This window comes from Hemicordylus capensis, chromosome 11 (assembly GCF_027244095.1).
Source record: "Hemicordylus capensis ecotype Gifberg chromosome 11, rHemCap1.1.pri, whole genome shotgun sequence".
In the NCBI taxonomy this organism is placed as follows: domain Eukaryota; kingdom Metazoa; phylum Chordata; class Lepidosauria; order Squamata; family Cordylidae; genus Hemicordylus; species Hemicordylus capensis.
Genome location: NC_069667.1, coordinates 2,741,337 through 2,754,204, shown reverse-complemented (window position 1 = coordinate 2,754,204; position 12,868 = coordinate 2,741,337). Strand labels below are relative to the sequence as shown.

General features: G+C 45.3%; 1 non-coding gene across 1 annotated transcript; it reads right to left on the bottom strand.

Annotated features, from left to right (window-relative positions):
* Positions 1-9,468: 9,468 nt before the first annotated feature.
* Positions 9,469-9,586, bottom strand: TRNAL-CAA (transfer RNA leucine (anticodon CAA)). The gene is made up of 2 exons: positions 9,549-9,586; positions 9,469-9,514 (listed from the first exon to the last, which is right to left on the bottom strand). It is a non-coding gene; the product is annotated as a tRNA-Leu (tRNA).
* Positions 9,587-12,868: the final 3,282 nt, after the last annotated feature.

Below are 12,868 nucleotides of genomic sequence, written 5' to 3'. Positions count from 1 at the left end.
ACCACGAGGCATAGATTGAGGCTAGACGTGAGGAGGATTTTCCTATCTGTAATTGCAGTTGGGCCGTGGAAGAGATGGGATGATCTTGTGTGCTGGAGGTTTCCAAAGGACAGCCATCTGACAGGAATGCTGCACCAAGCAAGAGGGATAGACTCAAAGACCTCCAAGATCCCTTCCAACTCTAAAAGTCTATGATCTATTGGCGGGTGTGTGTGTGTGTGTGTGTGTGTGTGTGTGTGTGTGTGTGTGTGTGTGTAAGTATCCAAGGGAAAACCTACTGAAGTGGACATTTTTTAAAAAACCATTTTAACTGTAACGCCCAGAGAACATACCTTAAGGGCAATACAGGCAACAGAGCACATACCTACCGGAGTGTTCAACTTTGCTACCGTAGTAAAACTGTCAGCCCCGGTTATTTAGAAGGTGGCTCCTTTGCAGGCTCCACTTTCATTCTCCCGTGCAATTAGTGTTCCACGGCCTTCTCTGCATCTTGCACTTGGGCTGCTGCTCACAATCTATCAGCCACACAGAGACAAGCATTTGGCTTTCTCTTTCTGAACAGCAGTGATTTACTAGGTAAAGGCCTCCCACTGCGGTCAAATAAAATACACGGAGACATTCCTCATCAAAGCAGCGATAACTCTGTAAACATCAATCAGAGGCGCTTCCAGCCCAAAGGATCGCTGTCACAATAAAAGATGTACAACCTATAAATTCTGTTCAGCTGACCACGCCACATCGTATGGGTTCCCCATCACATCCAAATCCACCTCCTCTCCATGGTTGACTTCCCCTACCCTCCCACCATCAGCAGTTCCCATATTATGTCATACAGAGAACAGCCACACTCCAGACCCGACTGTACTTTACCAGTATCATCATCACCCAATAAGTGTGTTGTTTGCTTCTCCTGCCTTTTTAAAACCAAGTGGGTTGGTTAAAATTAAGCCAATAGTTAAAATGTGTGTGGCAGCATTTCAGGGCCAGGGATTATTTCATGGGGAATATCTGCTTACTGGTGCATGCCTATACCATGCCTGCCATCCCATAGGATCCTCAGAGTGGCTTACAAGCAAAATATGAAACATTTAAAACAATGCAATTGATTAAAGCAAAGCAACCCCACAAAACCCACCAGCAACCATAACAAAGGTAAACAGCAGATCAAAGAAAGCCACGAAGAATCACCAACCACAAGCTGTTCCATCAAAGGCACATTTAAATAAGGTCATTTGAACCTGCCATCTGAACACTCCTGATGAGGTAGTCAAAGGGAGAAAGACTCCCCAACGCAAGGGGCACTGATGAAAAGGCCTCATTCTGCATCCCCTCCTCTAAACCACAGAGGGCAGTGGGGCAGGGAGGGAACAGATCCTCCTCCAATGATCCCAGCAAGTGGCAGCTTCAAGAAGGAAGAGACAAGAGGCCCTTCAGATATCCTGATCCCAAACTGTTTAGCAAGGGTTCTCAAACTTGGGTCCCCAGAAGTCATTGGACTACAGCTCCCATCATCCCTATCCAGGAGCTATAGTCCAACATCTGGAGATCAGTGTTCCCTCTAACAGGTTTTCTCAGATGTTGTTGACTACAACTCCCAGCATTCCCAGCTTCTATAGCCTTTGCTTGGGGATTATGGAAGTTGTACTCCATAACTACAACTTATGGAGAGGAGAGCTGGTTTTGTGGTAGCAAGCATGACTTGTCCCCTTAGCTAAGCAGAGTCCACCCTGGTTGCAAATGAATGGGAGACTAGAAGTGTGAGGCACTATAAGATATTTCCCTTCTTAGGGGATGGAGCTGCTCTGGGAAGAGCAGAAGAGTCCAAGTTCCCTCCCTGGCAGCATCTCCAAGATAGGGCTGAGAAAGATTCCTGCCTGCAACCTTGGAGAAGCCGCTGCCAGTCTGTGAAGACAATACTGAGTGAGATGGACCTATGGTCTGACTCCATATATGGCAGCTTCCTATGTTCCTAGTCAACAACATCTGGGAATCCCTGTTAGAGGGAATACTGCTGGAAACCCACATCAGAGAACCCCTGGTTTAGGGCTTCCAGGACACTTTCCCCCTCTCTCATCTAAAAACAAGAACTAAGAGATAAGAACCATAAGAATTGGCAAGCCTGGCTAGTTTTATGTTTGAATCTGGCATCCAAAGAATGAATTGTATATTTTAAAACTTCCAGAGAGGAAAACATGATGGTTTATTGCAGCAACAGACTAACAAATGCATTATGGCGGGACTTTTTCTCATTGTGTAGGGCCTACCCTGTTGGAGGCAAGTGAGCTCCAGTCCACAAAAGTTTCTGCTGCAATAAAACTGTTTTCTTTAAAATGCCACAAGCCATTTCATCTTCTTTAAAAGGGAACACCTCAAGAACTTTTGAGGAGGTACTTTTTATGTGCTTCTCTGATCATTATTTATTTATTTATTTATTTATTACATTTATATCCCGCTCTTCCTCCAAGGAGCCCAGAGCGGTGTACTACATACTTGAGTTTCTCTTTCACAAGAACCCTGTGAAGTAGGCTAGGCTGAGAGAGAAATGACATGCCCAGAGTCACCCAGCAAGTCTCATGGCTGAATGTGGATTTGAACTCAGGTCTCCCCGGTCCTAGTCCAGCACTCTAACCACTACACCACGCTGGCTCTCTAATTAATAGTGAACTGATTTCTCTCCCCCCCCCACCTTTCTTTTTAATTTTATTTTTAATTGGTTTTCTTTGGTTCCTCTTTTCTTTCTATGAATGTATGGGCGTATGCTGGTTTTTATTTATGTATACCCCGCCCCTCCAGTACATACTGCTCGGGGCAGCTCACAACATTTATAAAACAGTTACAATACAAAATCAGACTAATAAAATTAAACAAGTTAAAAACCCAAGCTAAAACCACAATCAAAATTAGCTTTTAAAATTCCAAATTAAAATCTTAAAGCTAAAAACTGAGAATTATAAAAACTAAAGACTAAAGAACCTACCAGATATATACAACAGGTGAAACATTAAAAAGCCTCTTTAAAAAGATGTGTTTTTACTTGTTTCTTAAAAACACTGAGAGAAGACACATGGCGAAGCTCTTCAGGGAGGGCGTTTTTACTGTATTGTCAGCAACAATTGACCCATAACATGTTTGCAAAAGAGGAAGGGGTTGTGGGTATAGAAGATGGGGGATCTGGGGATTATCTCGGGTGTTGCCAAAGCCCGTTTTGTTGCTCCCAGGTTTAAAGCTCAATGACGGAGTTAATTAAAGCAAAGATGCAGTGAAATGCACAGACTGTCTGGCTGAAGCGTCACTTGTGAACTCAACCTGTGTAGCTGCTTCCTCGTCTCCCAACCTTCAGGGGAGTCTTTGGCAGGTGGCCCACTCAGAAAGTTCAGAGAACCCTCATGACATCATGGCCACGACCCCCTCGCTAATCACATTATACGCTGTTTAACTTAACACTGCTAAGCTTTGTCTGATAACGCTGTAAAATACCATTTTATTGTAAATTAGATTATCCCAACCTCCTGGACACTTAGGTCAGCTCTTGTGTGAGGTCTGTGCTCAGCTGCCTTTCCTTACCTGCCCCCCCTTCGCCCCCAAATTGAATCCACTTGCTCTCTGAGCCCGAATGGGGAAAAAGGAAAAAGGCGTCAGGCGATTATCTCAGCAGTGCCGGCTGCGGCCAGCGACATGCGGCTCCACGGTGGGCCTGAGCTTCTTCTCTTCCCTCTCTTGGGCCAAAAACCCCAGGACTTCTGTTTTCTCCCTGCCTTGGAGGTGCTGGGTTGCATTACAGTCTCCCTGTGAGGTACCACTACTACTACGTATATTTATATACCGCTCTGCAACCAAAGTTCTCAAGGCCGTTTACATAGAAAAATAAATAATACATCAGGAACATGATGGCTCCCTGTCCCCAAAGGGCTCACATTCTAAAAAGAAACATAAGGCAAACACCAGCAACAGCCACTGGAGGGATGCTGTGCTGGGGATGGATAGGGCCAGTTGCTCTCCCCCTGCTCAGTAAAGAGAATCGCCACTTTGAAAAGGTGCCTCTTGGCTCATTTTGCAGGGGAGCAAAGTACAGACTCTGTGCTTGTCTGTCCCGTCTACTGGGTGTGGATCTATGAGGCTGTCAGGCCACACCTGTCCTGGGGATGTCCTGGACATCACATCAAAGACGCACTCACCATGCCAGGCAAGATCACCGTGACGTGTTCTCAGTACACACACACACACACACACACACCACACACACACACACAGAGTCCTTTTTGTTGGCTGCCACTGGAGGGCAAATGTGATGATCACATCATGTGAAGGGCTGCACTAGTTGTTGTTGCGGCGGGGAAAAATATATATGTGAACACACACACACACACACACACACACACACACAGAGCTGCCATACTGACTCAAACCATTGGTCCACTTAGCCCAGTAGTGCCTGCTCTGGCTGGCAAGAGTTGTCCTGGGGTTTCCCGACCCTGCTGCCTCAGAATCCTGTGACTGGAGAAACCAGGGATGGAACACAAGAGCTTCTGCATGCAAAGCTTGGTCTCTGCCACTGGTACATAGGAACCTAGGACACTTCCTTACAGGAGACCATGGAGCCATCGAGCTCAGGACTGTCAACGCTGACTGGCAGTGACTTCTCTAAGGTTTCAGACAGGAGTCTCCCCCAGCCCTACCTGGAGATGCCGCCAGGGGGCCTTCTGCACGCTAGCAGATGCTCCACCACTGAACTATGGCCCCCTCCCCTGAGGGGCATCTCTTAAGAGTGCTCACATGCAGTCACCCATCTAAATGCAAAGCAAGGCAGACCGTGCTTAGCAAAGGGGGCAATCCATGCTCCTACTGCAAGACTGGCTTAATCTGGTCGACAGCCCTTCCTTTTCCCCGGAGTGTTCCGTATTTGGATCCCCCAGTGGTTGGGATTGCAGGGGCAAGAGGCAGGCCTATTTCCGAGTAGGTGTCTTTGAGCTATCCCTTCATTTCCCTCTGTGTAAATGAATGGCTGCCATTCATTTCTATGGGCAGGTGGGGGCGGGGAGAAGGTAAAGTGCTGCCTTTGGGAACAGTACTGCAGCGAGGGCAAAATCTGTGGGGCCATCACTTGACCATGGATAGAAAAAGATCCTGCAAGGCAGGAGAATGTGTCTTGGCTAGGCACGGAACATCCTTCCAACAGTCCTCATGGCACACAATATTTCCCTACACACACACACACACACACACACTTATCCTACTGACAAGTATTTTTCTAGCAATGGATAATTAGCAACATTCTCTCCAAAAAGCACCAAAGAAAAGGCTGCATAACTGGGCAGCTGTAAGAAGTCTGGATATGTGTGCAAAACACAGATTTGGGCAACAGCACACACATTCTTTTGCATCTGTTCCAGTTCAAAGCTCACATACTAGCAGGTTCATGTCCTCACAGTTCCTATTCTGACAATATTCTCATGTAACAAAATCATTCTTCTACTATGTTAAATATCTAGTTTCGTCCATTGATGTTTCTGCGTGAGAGTTAATTGTTAGAGATGGTCTTCTGATAGGAGGAGATGGTCATCAGAGCTTGGAAAAAGTGACGGCAGAGGTGTAACTATAATAGGGCAAGGGGAGACAGTTGTCTGGGGGCCCACTGCCTTGGGCTCCCCCCCAGAGGCAAGTCACATGACTGACTCCCCCAGCCACGCACCCACCCAGGTTTCCTTCAGTTGTATTCATCCTCCAAAATTGATGTGAGTCTTAAGACCTTGAGCTACCAGAACAGCATGTCGTTCTCTAGGACCATAAAATGACTTGCATCATCCACAATTTACAAAACCTTTTAAAAAATAATTTAGGATGATGTTCTATTGTGGCATTTTACTATGCTTTTTGTTACCACTATTCAGCCTCATTTAAAATTTATTTACTTCATGAGCTGAGCTTCAGTGAGGTGGGGGCCCATTTTAAAATCTTGTCTATGGGCCCATTCCAACCTTGCTATGCCCTTGAGTGATGGTGTGTGTGTGTGTGTGTGTGTGAGAGAGAGAGAGAGAGAGAGAGAGAGAGAGAGAGAGATCCCATAGTCTGAAATGAGCCAGAAAGGAAAACTGTGAGTTAATGGATAACTGAAGATTGGAGACATCTCTCTCTGGGGGTCTAATGTAGGGTAGAAGATCTGCTGCCTTGCAGGAGTGCCTCCTGTGTGCTTCCAGTTACACTCTGTTGTATATTTGCAAATTAAGCCAATATTACAAACACCATAATCCTCCAGTGCTCATCCAAAGGAAACCAAATCTGGGTCCCACAGCCTTCAGAGCTTCTCACCACTCAGGGAAATGGAGAACACCCAACAATATTCTACAAACATTCTGGGAAAGAAGAAAGCTTTCTCTTTGGTAGTTTTCTTCCAAGCTGATTACATAACTGAGATGTCATCACCTACCTAATGCACATCTAATGACAGAAGAATTGGCCTATTGTGTTTCATCGAAGTCACAGGAACGAACATGACGAGCTGTGCATGGACCAGAAAATGCCATGTCTCAATGCACACAAAGGACTAGGGAAGAAAAGTATGGAATGAATTGTTAGAGAAGCAGAATTGACATCAAAATCTTGAAGCCTTGTCCAGGCTTTGAATACATAAAACAGCTGCCCAAGCTAGGTAGACAATGGATGTCTACAAACAAGGACCAAGTTCCAGGTGCTGATCCTCAAAGAACTGTTACTGTTGTGCTGCACACTTTGGAGAATCCTTTGAAGAATGACAGAAGCAACACACCCAGAACCAACGAAAATGTCACACATTTTTCAGCAGGCTTTTGAGTTCTCCAGACCTCTTCTTCAGGAGAGGTGTTAAGCAAAACATTTGTGGGTGGGGAGAGAAAGGCATGGCATAAAAGCCCCCCAGTTTGCAGTCTGTAATTGTCTTCAGATAGCAGGCAGGTGGTCTTATGCAGACTTAACTAGATTAGCCCCGGGAAAGAGAAAAATGGATTTCAGGTGGCACCTAGCAGAGTCTAATCTAATCAAGTGTACAAAACAGCTCCTGCAATCCATCTAGGTGAAAGACATTTGCAAAGTGCAGACTTGGGGAATTCAACATCAAGCTCATATTTTTCTCCATAGTCTGAAGAAGAGTTCTAATCTGAAAACTCCAAAAGGTTGTTGGCTACTTTGTGACTTTTTAGTGGGCTCTAATAATGTTAGGTAGGACCACCTGACTTATGGCTTTTGGACTTTTTGTAATGGATTAACGTGATGACCTACAACTCAGAGCATATACTTGTTCCTGAACTAGGCTTTTTAGAGATGGAGGCTAAAGAACTGAGTCAGATAGAAGTGACAGAGATGATGTTCTAAACTGTCTGGAAAAACGGAAAACTAGCAAATTACCAGGGCTGGATGGCATCTATCCAAGAGTCCTCAAAGAACTCAAATGTGAAATTGCCAAACTCCTTGCTAAAATACATAACTTATCCCTGAAATCGTGTTCTGTACCAGAGGACTGAGAGTACCAAATGTAACACCAATTTTCAAAAAGGGATCCAGGGGCGATCCGGGAAATTACAGGCTGGTTAGCTTAAAGTCCATTCCAGGCAAATTGATGGAAAGGATAAAATTGTAAAGCCCGTAGAAGAACAGGTGCTGCTGGGATTGAACCAGCATGGCTTCCACAAAGGTAAATCTTGCCTCACCAACCTTTTGGAGTTCTTTGAGAGTGTCAACAAGTGTGTGGATCAAGGTGATCCAGTTGACATAGTATACCTGGACTTCCAAAAAGCTTATGACAGAGTTCCTCATCAAAGACTCCTGAGGAAACTTAGCGGTCATGGGATAAGGGGACAAGTACATGTGTGGATTGCTAATTGGTTGAAAGACAGGAAACAGAGGGTAGGTATAAATGGAGAGTTTTCACAATGGAGGGAAGTCAGAAGTGGGGTCCCCCAAGGATATGTACTGGGATGGGTTTTTTTAATTTATTCATAAATGATCTAGAAGCAGGGGTAAGCAGCGATGTGGCCAAATTTGCAGATGATACCAAACTCTTTCGGGTAGTGAAATCCAAAATGGATTGTGAGGAGCTCCAAAAGAATCTCTCCAAACTGGGGGAGTGGGCGACAAAGTGGCAAATGTGGTTCATTGTTGGCAAGTGTAAGATGATGCACATTGGGATGAAAAACCCCAACTTCAAGTATACACTGATGGGATCTGAGCTGTCGGTGACTGACCAAGAGAGGGATTTTGGGGTCATGGTGGACAGCTCGTTGAAAGTGTCGACTCAATGTGCAGCAGCTGTGAAAAAGGCCAGTTCCATGCTAGGGATCATTAGGAAGAGGATTGAAAATAAAACGGCTAATATTATAATGCCCTTATACAAAACTATGGTGCAGCCACACCTGGAGTACTGCATGCAATTCTGGTCACTACATCTAAAAAAGGACATTGTAGAACTGGAAAAGGTGCAGAAGAGGGCAACCAAGATGATCAGGGGCCTGGAGCACCTTTCTTATGAGGCAAGACTACAACACCTGGGGCTTTTTAGTTTAGAAAAAAGACGACTGCGGGGAGACATGATAGTGGTCTATAAAATCATGCACGGTGTGGATAAAGTGGATAGAGAGAAATTCTTCTCCCTCTTACATAACATGAGAACGAGGGGTCATCCCTTGAAATTGATTGCCGGGAAATCTAGGACCAACAAACGGAAGTACTTTTTCATACAACGCATCATCAACTTTTGGAATTCTCTGCCACGAGATGTGGTGACAGCCAACAAGCTGGATGGCTTTAAGAGGGATTTGGATAACGTCTTGTATGAGAAGTCTATCAGTGGCTACTAGTCGGAGGGCTATAGGCCACCTCCAGCCTATAGTAGTAGAGAGGGCATGCCCTCAACTCCTGCCTGTGGCTTCCGGTGGCATCTGGTGGGCCACTGTGAGCAACAGGATGCTGGATTAGATGGGCCTCCTTGGGCCTGATCCAATAGGGCTGTTCTTATGTTCTTAACTTCTGTGTGTGTTGGAGAAAAGCAACAAAGAGTCCTGGGGAAATCTACAGGTGGACACATTTTAAAAATACCTTTGCTTGTTCAGAGCCTGCTTTGCCAAGTGCAAGGTGGGCTTTGCCCCAAGGATGCTTCTGCCACAATAAATATGTTATAGCACATAGGAACATAGGTAGCTGCCATATACTGAGTCAGACCATTGGTCCATCTAGTTCAGTATTGTCTACACAGACTGGCAGTTGTTTCTCCAAGGTTGCAGGCAGGAGTCTCTCTCAGCCCTATCTTGCAGATGCTGCCAGGGAAGAAACTTGGAACCTTTTGCTCTTCCCAGAGCAGCTCCATCCCCTGAAAGGAATAACTTACAGTGCTCACACTTCTAGTCTCCCATTCATATGCAACCAGGGTGGACCCTGCTTAGCTAAGGGGACAAGTCACGCTTGCTACCACAAGACCAGGTGTCCTCCCCCTAAAAAGGAGTGTGTCAGAAGTGGGATTCGAACCCATGCCTCCATATGGAGACCAGAACACCCAGCCCCACAAATGGGAAGGCTCTTCCTGCTTTGAGTCTGGTGCGTTGGACCACTCAACCATCCTGACACTGCATGTTTACTGGAGATTAAGTTCCACTATGGTCAAAAAGGCTTATTCCCAAGTTATATTTAGGATTGTGCCTTTAAGGTGCCACAAAACACTTTGTTGGTTTTGCTGCAGTTAGAGTTGGCATACTGGTTAATGGACCAATCAAATTGTTAATTGGCCACCAGTTGTTGGTGGTCTTTGGCCATTGTGGCTGGGGAAGATGGGAATTGTAGTCCAACAACATCTGGGGACCCAAGTTTGAGAAGCTTTATGCTGGTGATGCTTGGAATATTGGCTTACTGCTTGCGTAGCAGCACTGTCAGAAAAAAACCCCATTTTTGTTTTTTAATTGTTAGTTATTTTGCTTTAATGTTATGGCTTGTTTTGTATTTAACATTTGCAACTGCAGGCTGCCCATGGTGTTCCAGGATAAAAGCCAAAGAGAAGAATTGTTCAGTGAATCATACAGATTTCTGGAAGCCTTCTCTAAGATTGTCAAGTTATAAAAATTCATTACATTTTTAAAAATTAGCTCTTACTGTGAAATGTATTTCTTCTTTGGATTATTGTTTCAAACCCTTGATGATTAAAATATCTGTTGTTCTAATACAATTAATGCTCTAAAAATGGTTGATCAATTTTTGGTTCGTCGAAATTTTCTTTGACCTGTCCCATGTCGGGTCAAAGAAGCTGTAACAAACTAACACAAGAATGTGAATCATGACCCTGGCTACAAGAATCATCCAGAATGAAAAATGGCTGAGAAGAAGAGGGAAAGTAGCCACTGCCATTTTCCCCATTGTTGCTGTAAACATGGTTTCCAAAACTTGGGTCCCTGATGTTAGACTTCAACTCCCATCATCCCCCTGGCCTCCAGCCACTGTGGATGGGGACAGTGGGAGTTGGGGTCCAGTGACAACATCTGCAGCCCATCACAGCGCTGGCTCCAGATCAGGTTGCCAATACTGTAAAACCAGCCATAATCACGGGGCTTAGAAAGAAGAAATTCTGCCTGACCGAGGTAATTCCCTGCTTTTGTTTTATATTAGCTAAGAGCAGGGGTTGGGGGATTTTATTTTACCCTGGATTTCACTCTAAGGTTGCTGGAACTCAATTCCCCCATCAATTTCAGGAACCTTCATTTATCCTTCAGTGGATTTGACTCACGGCTATTGGCCTTGATCCAAACCTGACTAAAGTTAATGGTGATCTTCTCATAGCTGCTGCTATGAAATCACTTTCCCCATCCTTTTATCCCTTGCTTTCAGGGTTTTTGTTTTTTAGAAAGCCAAAGTTTTGCTTCCCTCTCAAAAGAGATATTTGTCCATCATCTCTTCTGAGAAGAGGAGAGCTGGTCTTTTGGTAGCAAGCATGAATGGTCCCTTTTGCTAAGCAGGATCTTTGCATTTGAATGGGGGGACTACATGTGAGCACTGTAAGATTCCCCTTAGGGGAGGGGCCGCTCTGGGAAGAAGATCTGAGTCCAAGTTCCCAGGCAGGCATCTCCAGATAGGACTGAGAGAGACTCCTGCCTATAACCTTGGAGAAGCCACGGCCCATCTGTGCAGACAGTACAGTACTGTGCTAGATAGATGAATGGTCTGACTCACTACAAGGCAGCTTCCTAAGTATGTTCCTAAGTCACAATTGGTTGATGATGATTGATTGATTAAATGCTGTCAAGTCGGTATCGACTCTTAGCGACCACCTAGATAGATTCTCTCCAGGATGATCAGTCTTCAACTTGGCCTTCAAGGTCTCTCGGTGGTGCATCCATTGCTGTCTCGTCATTGAGTCCACCCACTTTGCTGCTGGTCGTCCTCTTCTTCTCTTTCCTCCAACTTTTCCCAGCATTATGAACTTCTCAAGGGAGCTGGGTCTTTGCATAATGTGTCCAAAGTATGATAGTTTGAGCCTGGCCATTTGTGCCTGGAGTGAAAATTCTGGATGGATTTGTTCCATGATTCATTTGTTTTCCTGGCTGTCCATGGTCTCCTCAATCAACAATCATTGTATGTTGATGATAACCGTGTTATTAATTGTAACAAGAACCTTTTTACCATGTTCACTCAGCACATCTTGGATGTATCACACAAGCAATCTAAGAAGTTGCTTGCACAGCATCGTCATATTTCCAGGGGTGCCGGAAAAGCAGCCCTCTGGCTCCAAATCAAGGGCACAAACCTCAAACTGTGCATGCAGTTTGGGTGTGGTGCCCTGCCCACCCCCCCATCCCATTGCCAGTGATGATACATGGGGAACAGGGACGCATCTCTCAGAATGCATGGTGCCATTTGGGCAACCTGGGGTGGCCCCTGGGTGTCCTCATTCTGTGGGTGGTTCCCTGTCAAAGGAGGGCCCATAGATCCATTGCAGAGCACAGGCGTTGCACCCAGAAGATCCCAGGTTCAGTTCTCTGGGGAAACAGCCCGGCAGAGCTCCTGAAAACCAGAGCAGATTATACTGGACCAAAAAAAAAGTCCAGTGCTCTGAGCCCATATAAAGCCGTCCCATACGTCCATGCATGCAGAAATTAAAATAACCTACTGATTACAGTGTATCTGTCTTTTGTGTGGCCAGAAATTCTAGGCTTTGGGGAACCAGATAACAAAAGAAATCAACAGGTGATACTTTTCCTAGCATGGAGGTAAATCAATTGCCTGGGCCGGGGAAGAGGAAATTCGGTGGTTAATCACTGCAAGTTATGCAGCTGTTCAGACACAAAAGCCGTCTTCAGCTGGCACAGCCGCCTGGTCCTCACATCTACTGTAACTAATTCCAAACACACTTACTAGGGAGCAAGCCTCATTGAGCACAGGGGGGATTACTTCTGAGTAGACATGCTTAAGAAGATTACGCTGCAAGGAGGACATTAAACTGAGCTAATGGTACATTCTTTTTCTCTGTTTTTAACTCTGCCTCCACTTCCCTGGGGAGAAGGCAATGGTCAACCCCTCCTGTATTCAACCAAGAAAACCACAAGGCTCTGTGGTCGCCAGGAGTCAACACTGACTTGACAGCACAACTTTTCCTTTCCATTTTCACTTCTCTGATTTGTCTCTGTTGTCTCCCTTGTGACAAATTGTAAGGTCCTCTGGGCAGGGACCTCTCCTACTTTATTCTGTAATGCACCATGCACACTGATGGCACATAACCGATACTACTACTAAACTGGCCATTTTTTCACAACAACTGATAGGTATCTAAGAACACTATCTCTCCTTCCTTTTGTCTCATGGATGACTACATGGACCAACAGACGATCCCCCTGCAAATTGCAATTTTGGGGTACCAAATTCT